A 12,402-nucleotide genomic window follows, 5' to 3' on the forward strand; every position below is an offset into this window, starting at 1 on the left:
CACTTTGGAACGGTGTTGGTGTCATTTGAAAGTACATATCGATACCAACACCTAAATGAGTCCCCTCACTGCCAGAAGAATCTGACACCATTGTACCTACCTGTATGTCAACGCTGTTCATAACATTTTATTGTAAATAATTCGTACCTATATGTATGTATAAATCCAAGTGTTAAAAAAACTTTCTTCTATCGAGATGGAACCTAAAGCCAAAATAATCCATGAATACCTAATTTGATACCACGGAATAGTGTATTTTTCGACTTCAACTTAATTTTTTATGCATCTCACATATTGCCGTGTCAAATCAGACATTTTGAATGAGTATACAATATACTTTCTACCTAGCCTACATACGGAAGGATACTTCCTCGCCAATTTTATGTTGGCAACCAAAAGCAATACATTGACCATTATTTTCTGGTGAATAATCACGTAAAACACCGAAAAATGCGTACGTAAACAAATTAATGGACTTCAACCAGAACGCGAGCCGCCATTTTGTTTTTCGGGGTGCAAAATAATGAACTTGTTTATTTCTAATACAACCACGCGTACAATCGTTAGGTTTGAAAATCGAACTGTCTTCGAAATTGCTTATACGAAATGGGTATAAGTCTCCTTCTATCCGAAGTCTAAATTCTTTGATGTAAACTGTATTATTCATTCATAATAAATTTTCAATATTATGTTTTGATTTAGCTAGGATACCAAAATGAGTACCGACACTTTTGTTTTAATGCGATACCATAATCAATACTTTTTCTTTCGATATAGCATCTCTACCATTATCAACGTACTTGTATTTATGTACAAATCTTACGCCATTAAATCGGGTATGTCATCTTTTTATTACCGTTCAATTTCTTTGTTACATAGTCCAATATCGTTATTGATTTGCAGCGTCTCGTCTTTTAAATAAATAACGAACTTATCGTGTTTAAAAATAATTGGCCAGCTTTCACTCTACCGTTCGTAGACAACATCCTTTTTTGGTTGATCGAAATGATTTAAAATAAGTACTGTTGCATTACATCTGAAGATTCTGGCCGAGATACATTAATGTGTACACATGTACATGATATTCACAGGGCGTTCACCAGCCTCGTGTCGATTAGCATAACTTGTTGCTACTGTCACTAGATTCCGTGTGAACATACCTGTATTTTATTACATTCTAACTGTAGCCTATCGACTGCAACGATGATCTGTCGGATTGTTTATTGCAACGGCCGGGTTAAAGACTAACTCGATCGTTGCCAACTTTCATTTTATTTATCTCAAAAAGAGTTGTACGTCATCGAGAAATACCGCCGCGTCTGACGGTGTAGCGTACCGCGTAGTCTACCCGGTATAATTAATTCTTTCGGCGGATTCCTATGCCGGCATTTATTGTGTTGATGCAGGAATCGTTTTTAAGATCGCATCAGCTGCTAGACTACTCAGCGCATCATTCGACGTCTGGAGTGTAATATATGTAAGTATGTCAAGAGCCTCTCTAATTGAAATTTCCGTGTCCCATCCAAGGAATTCATCTAGATTTTTAAAATGAATAGCGTAGCAACGGTGTCATAAGTCATAACACAATATCAATAACCAGTGTTCTGTATGGATTGGATTGATGATATCTTGCCAATACACAGTATTCTGCCCTGCTAAGTAAATATACAGTGTTTTTGATTTTAGTGAAATGAGAATCCAAGTTTCAAACTACATTTTCTCTTATATTATGTAAAATTATTGGATTTTTTTAACATAATCTCTAAATATATACTGTCTATAATCTATGTAGAGATTATGAATGTCAATGTAACACTCTTTTTACTTAGCAGGGCAGTATTATTATTAGTAACTAGAAGTCGATGACTGTGCCTAATATGAAATGCGTTGATCAAGTATGGAGGTTGCGATTGAGATAACTCGAGAAATAATCAGTAAACATCCAATTTCGAAAAATGAATGAGATTCAATCAACGAGATTCTCGAGAAATCAAGATGTTATCACTAGACTAATTTCTCCAAGAGTATTTTATATTTCGCTTATATTGGTAGAAAGAGATAACAAAAGAGCTGTCGACTCTTGATTGCCAACGGAATTTGTTAAATCTCTCGAGAATCTTGTTGTTGAGAAAATTGTCCGGAGATCAAAAAATCAATCTCTATTTCACGAGAAAACGAATATTCTCTAATCTCGAGAAATCACAAGCTCTAGTTGAGTATCTACAGCAGGCATGTTCAAGTAGGTACGCTGTGAATCTGTAATCTACCATACTCCCGTTGCCACTTTTTCGACATGGAAGGACACTGAGGGGCTACAAATATAACAACAACACCCGTCTTTCACCATCACATAGAAATACTCAGTTTCTCATTAGTCGTGATTACTATAAATTTTGGTCTGATTTTGGGCACTCATCGTCAGACTATTCTTCTGTGCGGCGGTAAATAGAACTACGCCTCAGTTTAAAGCGCGGGGATTCACAAATTCTCTTTCTCTCACTCCTGCGGTAGGCCGTGAGTAATGCGATACGAATGGCCATGCGGACTTCATCGTTGATAATTTTAACGTAGTCGAAATCTCATTGAAATCATATTATTTACAACTGAACGTTGTTTACATTGGCAAAATTCGTCCTGCGATCGACGCTTCAGACATGCCAAATGCGTCAATTACGTTGAGCTACTTTACGAGCTGTTTGTTGGCGAATTTAAAAGCGGGCGATTCAGCTACTGCGATTGTGACGATCCATTGGCTGAGAAGCCAACAAGCTAGTGACTATTTTGACAGAACGTAGTTCGTTTTTTACCGGGAGGTCGTTACTACGCAGACGCAGTAGGCCCACACGCCGGCGTGTAGCGTGTAAAGTTGACCGGCTTTCAACTTTTCTCTGTAGATTGTTTACAATCTGCTTGTTAGCTTGTTCGATGATGACACTAGGCAACTTTACAGGCAGATTGTAAATTCGCCAACAAGCTAGTCGTAAAGTAGCTCAATGTCATTGACGCATAAAGTATGGAGTGGTGCTATCTGTGGTTGTATTTGTGTACAAATTTGGACGTGGGTAGTCTGTACCTACTATCCACAAAATGTATTAATTTGCGTCACGATGTATAAGAGACTTATTCGCTTGGATTTCATTTTGACGATCTTCCTCATCTGATTTTGATGGGATTGAATTGGCACTTGTATGTGAGACGTTTGATTATTTCGTTAATTGGACGGATATTGAAGCATTCATGAGTTTTATTGAATTCAGTGGAACCGCCGATCAGAGTGAATCGTTCGACATACCCATATGATATTATATCAAAAGATCCACTTACTGCATATAATATATTCAATGTAGGTAGGTACTTTTAGTTTTTAATACTAAGTTTATAGGTATCATACATAAGTACCTACTACGATATTATAATCTAGTAAATATTATTTTTTATTATAATTTAGTGTTACTTATCTATTTTATTGTGAATCGAGATCATCTTATACATATACAAGATGCATATAATTTGAGATGGTGATCGAGAAGTAATCGGAAGTTTTGTTTCCCGTACCTAGTTTTTTTTGTTCATCACGAATAAATTTAATCCCTTTAGACCAAAACTGAAGCCCAAACCAATAATGGAAGTAAAAGTTGAAAAAAAGTGTCAGATAAATAAAATAAAACCAGCAAAACGCCCTTGTCACAATAATTTATTATAATTTTCCTAAAAAAAACCACTGTCATGAAAAACCGTACATTTTCTAAATTTACATAAGTACCTACTCATTGTACAAAATAATATTTTTAATGAGGACTTGTCTTGATTGTTTTATAATTGAAGACTTTTTGAAGACAACTGAAGACGCGGCGTATAAGTGAATCCTGCACATGGTTCAGCCAAACCATTATTGAGGCGATGTTTTAATTTCAATTTGAATTAATTCGTCGACGAAAACCCCAAGCTTATCCAAAGATGGTAAAAATAGTGGATTTATAATTTTTTATTGAATTAAACGCGATGTGTACTGAATTCATGGCCCCCACATCTTGAAGCGGGCCCCCTACCTATCACTAAGGTCAAGTGAGATGTTCTCCAAATGAATTGAATGAATGAAAAACGAAGGGTATTCCATGTAGGTATTTTTAGTGTTTTTTTGTATTTTTAAATAAATCCATTTGAATTATTGAGTTGTGACTTGTGGGTACTCAGGATCATATTATGGCGACCCCCTTTTGTGGTAGCTAAGTACGCACTTCATCTTCCCTTCTCTACACCTATTGGATAAAAACACACTAAAAATAATTATAAAATGAAATTCTTCCCGTGATTTATCAGTTAGTAATATCGATTATCATTATCATATCACATCAAATTGCATCGCACACTTTAAAGCAAAATAGTGCCGCATGCGACCTTTTTTACTAATGGAGCATGGATAGGATGGATGGATAAATTTGTGGTTTGTGTTTATCTCACAACTGGTCGACCCACCACGCCAGGCCCACAGGCTAGAGCCCTGTCAACCCCCGTTGTGGGGGCCATGATTGAATTAAAAGATTCTTTTAAACATTCTGCAATAATATATATTTTTTATTTTCAGCCATATTGCTTAAACGTAGATTTTAAATAAATTGAGCATAAAAATAACTACTAAACTTTGGCATACAAAATTCAAACTATGTCGTAAGTTTGCCATCCCTGTCATGTAGTTATGCTTTTACCTGTTAAATTTTATTAATTAATTAGACGGTCTCACCTTTGTGAAACGTCTATATTGTCCACTAACATACGGCCATATACGGAACTAACAGTTTCTCCATTATCATACTTACATATCTATGACCCCCCGCACCCTCCTTTTCGCACTCATACGGCGCTCTGACGTGTCAGCCAGCATAATAAAGTCGTACTATAGGTACCTCCAAGCTGTTGTCATTCGTAACTAATTTTTTTCGATATTTCGCGTAGATTAAGCGATTATAACGCGGTCAAAATAATGTTTCTCGTCTGGAAATTGAGCCTGATAAAATATATTGATGGTTAATCCGCTACGTATTTCATATACATATGGTAGATAGTTAAACAATGCTATGATTTTACGAAATCCACTGTTCTGTATACATAAATCACTCATAGTATAAATATAGCACAGTTTCAATATTCACGTGTTCAGGCACGTGTTTGATTAATATTGTCTGCGTGACCACCCCTCCGAGAAGCCTTTGTGAACAAAGCCTCCACGCCGACAAAATTTTCAATCAAAATATCCACCGCGTCCTTGGGATAGAATTAATCGTCTATTAGTGGGGTGTCATTTTTGGGATATCCATCATTTCGAAGATATTAAATTATGTAATCTATTATGCTCTAAAATGCCATTGTGGAACATTTGGGAGAAATAAATTTTGACAAAGAAAAGCTGGGTAGGTACCTACTGAGGATTATGATCCAGGATATTATAATGTTTGATTACTGAATTAGTATTTTTCAATCAAAGGTTTCCGTGACTGGAGTGAACAATAATTGAAAGCATTTTTTTCACATACCTACGCAAAAAAAAATAATACCAATGAAAAAAATATTTTAATGACATTTTACTTGTGTATTATTATAGTGTAGGTTAGAAGTTACTTCTATCCCGTAAACCTAACACAAAATATTGTATTATATTTATAGAGTATATAATATTATATTATGTGCACATTGTTTCAAGATTTTTTTCTTCGGAAAAAGTCTGTAACGATCATATTTAATGACAATATTAGTTTCTTGGAGATAATCGTGACCATCATTGATTGATTCTGTTTTTGTGCATCGAATTAATTTTCCTCTCAGAATCAGATTTGAGACATTAATATTGTCCTGACCAGAAGAATTAAGTGTCCTTACCAGAATTAGACGTCAGAGGTTTTTTTCCGTGTCAATTCTTACATAGTATTTTTTGGATCCACCTTTTCCATTATTTTGATTTAACGAAAATAAATCATAATTCGTAAGGAACAGCGCGTATGGTCACGGATGGTCACCTATTAATATTATAATGACAAATAATAATGCCTGCGAAATGGTACATAACAGGAAAAACTTATTTATTTCAATAACCGACTTTGTAATATCATACCATCTTGGAAAATTGATGTTATTTTGCCATAAACATGGTACCTATAAGGTGTGTTTTTCATGAGTTTTGCTTCAAGCTTATTCACGAACAAGCCCCATTTCTTTACAGTTTACATATTATGCAGCGTAACCACAGAATAGGTCTTTATAATTTGTTTGCTATGTATATTGACCATATTTGGGTAGAGGATTTATACCTTTACTTTAAGAGATTTAAATTCGAAATATTACCGGGAAAAAAGTCTAGTAAGTATCTCCATATGGGAACTAGAAAATGAAATTATAACGCTGCAATCCGATTTCATATACCTACCCGTAAGCCCGACGAAGATTTAAAAAAATATTGTGCTTGGAAAATTCAAAGTATTATGAATAATATATATATTTTTCTTTTGGATCCACATAATATGTACCTGTTTATATAATATATATTGTCTTTTTAATATTTGAAATTAATGAAGACGAATCATCGTGCCTTGATTATTTATAATGAATACTTAATGCCTTTTTGGTAGTAGGTAGGTATACTACAGTTATGGCCTTCACGAGGGGGGGGGGGCTAACAGGGTCGACCAGTAAAGTAAGACAAACATCACAAATATGCCCTAATAGTAAAAAAAAGTCGCCTGTGGCGGTATTTCACTTAAAAAATGTGACTGTGCGATGTAATTTAATGTGATATTATGATGATTGATATATTTAAATGATAATTCATTTGTAGAATTTTATTTTATAATTATTTTAGTGTGTTTCCTGGTTGAATAAAAATTGCACCCTGGAATCCTGCGGTTCCGCGGAATACCATTTGGGGAGCACTACGTAGGTCGTAGACGTAGACCATCACACTGCCATTAATCTTGGGGATATTTAGGGGGAGGCGCCAAACATTCTGTCCTGGGGGCCCGCATCAAGATATGGGGGCCATGACTTCAGCACTGTGAATGTTTGATAGAAGATTTAAAACGAAGGCACAACAAAATCAGTTATAAGATTTTTTTTATTTATAAGTAGGTATGTAATTTTCTATAAAGTGCCTACTAAGCAAACGGCAAAGTTTTTTTTTTACAAATTTTGATAGATGTACCTATTGTGATATTTTTTAAATGTAAAAAGCCAATCACAACACTGATCAAGTTGTTCATCCCTGTTATATCTCTATCGTGTCCTCATACGTTAAGTAGATACATATCGTAGTATTTTATGAATGAAAAATGTAGAATACGCATACAAGTGTTGTGGGTATTAACATTTTTTTTATTACATAGGTATATTTTTATTCTATAGCCAATGAGGTTTTATATTGTTAGTGTTTAGCTAACTTCACGGTAGTCAAAACTAACAGTGGGTTTTGTACCTACAAGTTTTGCGCATAATATGGGCAACTGCATAAGCGGTAACGATAAAAATTCATATTCCATTAACCTCTTGGAATATAACTTTTTTTTTTATATAGCAGAAGTAATATAGTGTAGGTTATACATTATAGTAGCTGTGTTTTATTTAAAATATATCCAAATTGAAATTATATATTGAGTACTTTACTTCGATTACATTGTGATGTCGGCGAGTGAGTACACCGCTTCCGAAAATGTGTTTTATTTGAGGGGGCGAGTGTGTGCGTAATCACTCCTAGGTTGGCATTCCTGCTTAAATTAATATTTTGACGTAGTTGTTATTTATCGTGTGCCTAGTCACCTTAATTAGAGCGCCTTTCGCTCCAAGAGATCACAATCCAATAAAAAGAATGAATTATGAAAGCCGCGAAAAATCAGCCAATAGCAGGGCTATTATTTGTATTGTATGTAGTGCGGGCATAGAAAGATTCTCGAATTATAGTAGGTACATAATTTGTATTAAACGCAAATCTATTAATTTATCGCTATCCTAATGCAGGGCTAGCATACGTCCAATAATTTTATCCAAAAACGAGTATAGAATGAGTGCAGAAAGATATCTAGATGAAATCGAAAACATCTTTAGTAAAATCGTTTCCTAATACCTAGATGTACCAATAATTATACCAACGTTTCGATCGTGGGTTAGAGTTGGTGGATCGCACCGTAGGTCCATAGGAACAATTGAGTAGTGAAAATACAATATACCTAATTTCATTGTGGTTTTGAAGGGGAAGTATTTAATTATTCCGATTGTCATTTCCTTAAACAGCTTGCGTGATTGTCCATTTTTAGATTAACCACGGGGAATCCCGCATGATCTCGTATCATTTGATTCGTATTCGTACACTCACGGCCTGACGATAGAGGACAAAATGACAAGGAAGAGAAGAAAGAGAAGGTGTGAATCCGCGCGCTTAAAACCGAAGCGTAGTTAGTATTATAATAGTTTGCCAATGAGTGCCCAACAGAAGACCAATACTTACAATAATTTTCACGACGCATGAGAAATTAACTATTACTTCGTAATAGTGAAAGATAAGGCTGACGTTTAAATTATAACTATAGGTAATACGTTCGATCAAGTTGAAGTGTGACAATGAAAATAATTGGTAGAAGATTACTACCCGTTTTAATCCTGGATGTTAGATCATAGCCTATTCGAAGTTGGACATGCCTGAACTATCCTAAATGGATGTTGATCAGTTTTCCCTGACCGGCATTAGATAAACGTTTCTTCACGTTAGCCTATGTAACAAAAATATTTCGAATTGGAAAACCACGATCGTTATTTATTTTATTACTTTTCTTGGTAATAACCGTAGTTACCGAATAATTATTGGTTACTAAACTATGACTAGTTAATTATCATTGGAAAAGTTACTTGACTTTTCACCATTATAATAATCGCCATCAATGGCTATAAATAACCCAATCTGGGAACTTGCTATACCTCCTGACGAGATGCTTATTAGTTTTTTTTTGTAAGTCTGGAGAAACACGTATAAAACAATCGCTCAACATGTTACTCAACGCTATACTATGTGTCCAATCACATATTTCCAGATTCGAACCTGCGATCCACGGCTTCCTGTCACTCGTCCACCGCGGGTGCCGTTTCACCATCATTTTAGCATTTTAAAATAATGCAATGACGTTTTTAATTCGATTATAATAAGTATAGCGAATGTAGGTGTTCGTTACGTGGCCAGTATAAAATGTTACCGTATTTGGCTCCATAGATAATTGTATAATCAAATACGAAATATTTTGCGTCGGTGTCGTTTCACGTGGATCGCGGTAACTTTATCCCACCGGTCGTGTTATTTTTTCATTTGAATTATCGTGAAATTCATCATCCGCAGGTGCTTATTCGGCTCAGTGATTGTCAACGTTTTTTGGTTGGACAAACCCTTAAAATATTTTGTAAAATCTTGGGGGATCCTTACCTGTTTGAAACTTGTTAGGTTCGACATGGGTAAAATAATGACATTTTTTTTACTTGTGTTGATTTCGTGCTAGTACCTACCTATCTATAGATACTTTGTTTTTTTTTTTTAATACCAAATTATTCAATAATTTTATCACTAGAATATTATAACTGAGCTAAACTTTCAAAATGCTTCATTGTTTTAGTGGTCACTTTTTTACGCGATTGCAAAATGAAAATCTAGTAGGTAAGTAGTACTTTTCCCGCTAAGTTTTGCAGATTTTCACTTAATCCGGGTCGGGAGTTATAATAGGTGTGTTTAAATAGAAGAAGGAAAGAGAATAATATTGGAAAATACATATTCTGCATAACGTCAGTAAATTCAATGGTGCATATTAGAAGTTTAAATGTTTTGATTGCATTTGGCACACCGAACAGAATCTGTTCTGGCATTCTGGCAGAACACACTAACTGGAGAATACTAGTTTTGAGTAATTTGACTTTGAAGTTGTTAAAATGTTTGAAATGGTCTATCATGTGAGTTTATTAAGTAATCGTAAAAAGGATGACTTTAAAATAAAGACTGTTTATTTAGGTATTAAGAAGGTTTCCAGACGGTAAAGTTTGAAATAAGGAACATTTTTGTATAACTAACTCAATATGTCATTTTTTCTAATTAGTGTCTTCTGCCAGAACAGTGACGAGATTATATTGTATTCCCTGATTTGTCCATTTAAGTTCAAGATAACCGAAAGTAGATTTCGTAGCCAGAGCATGATTCAAATTTTGTTAGTTGGCGGCTTGTGTACAGCAGGATCTTTGTTTTTACTTTTCGATACGAATGTCTGCAATGAAAGCCAAGTTTTTAAAGGTACAAAGCCTTTTTTATACGCTCAGTATAATTGTTTAAAAAAATTATCCATCTAAACTGAAAATCAATCAAATCCTAATTAAGAAAATATAAATTTTGGCCACTTTGTGGACTTCCAATTGCAAAACGTCAAGTCTATCAATCAAACCAGACGGTAATTATTACAGAAAAATGAATTTTTCTCAGTCATTTTGGAATCTATGCGCTCCTGGATGAAATATTATAAAAAAACTCTTAGAATATGCCTGCCTAGTCGTACTGTCATATTTTATGTTTTTATACCAAAGTGCACAATAATTATTATTTAGCTATGCTACCGGACTAGTGTAATTTTTCGAAGTATTCATTGTTTGTATGCATTTCAGGTATTTATGTTCATCGGACATGTTTTAGAGATCGTACACTAATTTAACTTTCTATGCGCATTCTTTGAAGAACGATTAATATCCATAATAATTGTTATCAAATACTGATACTCATCATGGAAACTGATAAAAACAAATTGTTTTAGACAGACGTCATGGTCTGTACTCTGTACGCACCGCTTAGCCGTTTTCTTTATGATCGTAACACGTACCTAATACTTCTTAACTCACACTTTTCATCTTCTTTACTTTACATTGTTCCTACTTTTTGAAGATGTTGTATGAAAGTGAATCCGAATGTGCCATCTTTGGAATTCTATTAATTGGAGAGTTACCCCACATATTTTCAAATACAGCATGTTGCCTTGTACCTACTGTTTGTCCGTTGGGACTATTCGAACAGTGAGTGTATAAGTAAGTGCAAATTATCCGATTTGGAGTTTTAGATGTGAAGCAACTTGTAATTTTGATAAGTTAAATATATGGAAATTAATTAACTAATATGGCATAATTTACCTATAATCCAAATATTGTTACATATTATTTTATTTTAGAAATATGTAAACCCTAAATATCTCCAAAACTAGGTTTTACACTCTGTAAATATATTAGTAATGAACAGATTTTTCAAATAATATGTCATCTCAATTAAATGTATTGGTTTTGTTTTTATTTTTCCAGCACTCGATGTAGATAAGATTTCAGAGTCTGATATTTTTTTCCAATATATATTTTTTGAAAAACCTTTGAAAGAAATGGCGAGACGGGTTGCGAAGTTGAGACCGCTCACCCGGAAAAGGGGAAAGCTTTGTGTTCGAGTCCCACATTTTTATGCATGTTACTGAGGTTTTTCAAAATTATGCCTGTTGCATTTTCTTAGTGAAACAGATGTTTCGGGAATAGAAACCCAAACTCATCGATCGCGGTAACTCTAGATGTGCGTTGGGTCGAATACGAGGAGGAAAATCGGAGAAGAGAAGAGAGGGGTGTAATGTTTTTGGTTCAGAATGAACACTGTTTTGGTGAACTAATTTATTAATACAGGATAAAGATAAGTATATGGGAGCACCAGATGAGTGCCGTCACAAAAATAGGGTGTTAATACCAGGGGCGCGCTAAGTGGGGGTGTTAGGGGTTCGAAACACTTGGGTGGCAGAATTTAAGGAGCTACTAAAGACCTGTCACCAGGAAAGAACTGAATCATAAAGGTACAATATTTGAAGAAAAAATAGTTTTTTTTGTCCTGAGCTTGTTTAACGGATATGAAAAAAGTCGCCTGCGGTGCAATTTCCTTCAATATTGAATATTATTTTATACATTTAGGCTTCCGTACTCCGTCGATACATATCCATTGTTCCAAGTCGGTTTGCATTATAAATTAAAATATTGTATTTATTTAATAGTGATTGGAATAAAATATTTTTTCAACTTTTTTTTAACTTTTCGTCATTCCATTAAGAAACTTAAACTGTTTTAATTTGTGGGCGGGGGGCGGCAATTTTGGTATGGCACCTCACGCGACATGCATAATACCTCTATTTTATTTCCTGTATGTAAGGTGGTTTTTCAGCATTTGTGGTCAGTCACGCATTGCAGTATAACATACTTATAAATTGTACTGTTTTTTAAATTCTTGTTTTCATTATTATTTATTTGTACTGTTTGTCTTTGTCGTACACTTATGGATGTAAAATTTTGGCAAACGAAAAACATGTAGTCCCCTTATCTCTTTTTCTA

The 12,402-nt window shown here is 34.5% G+C and overlaps 1 protein-coding gene across 1 annotated transcript in view; it reads left to right on the forward strand.

The window, feature by feature from the left end:
* The window catches only part of Snrk (SNF related kinase), a 67,644-nt gene that overhangs the window by 37,776 nt on the left and 17,466 nt on the right, over positions 1-12,402 (forward strand). The gene's annotated exons all lie outside the window — the stretch shown is intronic.

The sequence above is a fragment of the Rhyacophila brunnea genome, unplaced genomic scaffold (assembly GCF_057557595.1).
Source record: "Rhyacophila brunnea isolate RB1 unplaced genomic scaffold, BYU_Rbru_1.0 scaffold_9, whole genome shotgun sequence".
Taxonomy (NCBI): Eukaryota; Metazoa; Arthropoda; class Insecta; order Trichoptera; family Rhyacophilidae; genus Rhyacophila; species Rhyacophila brunnea.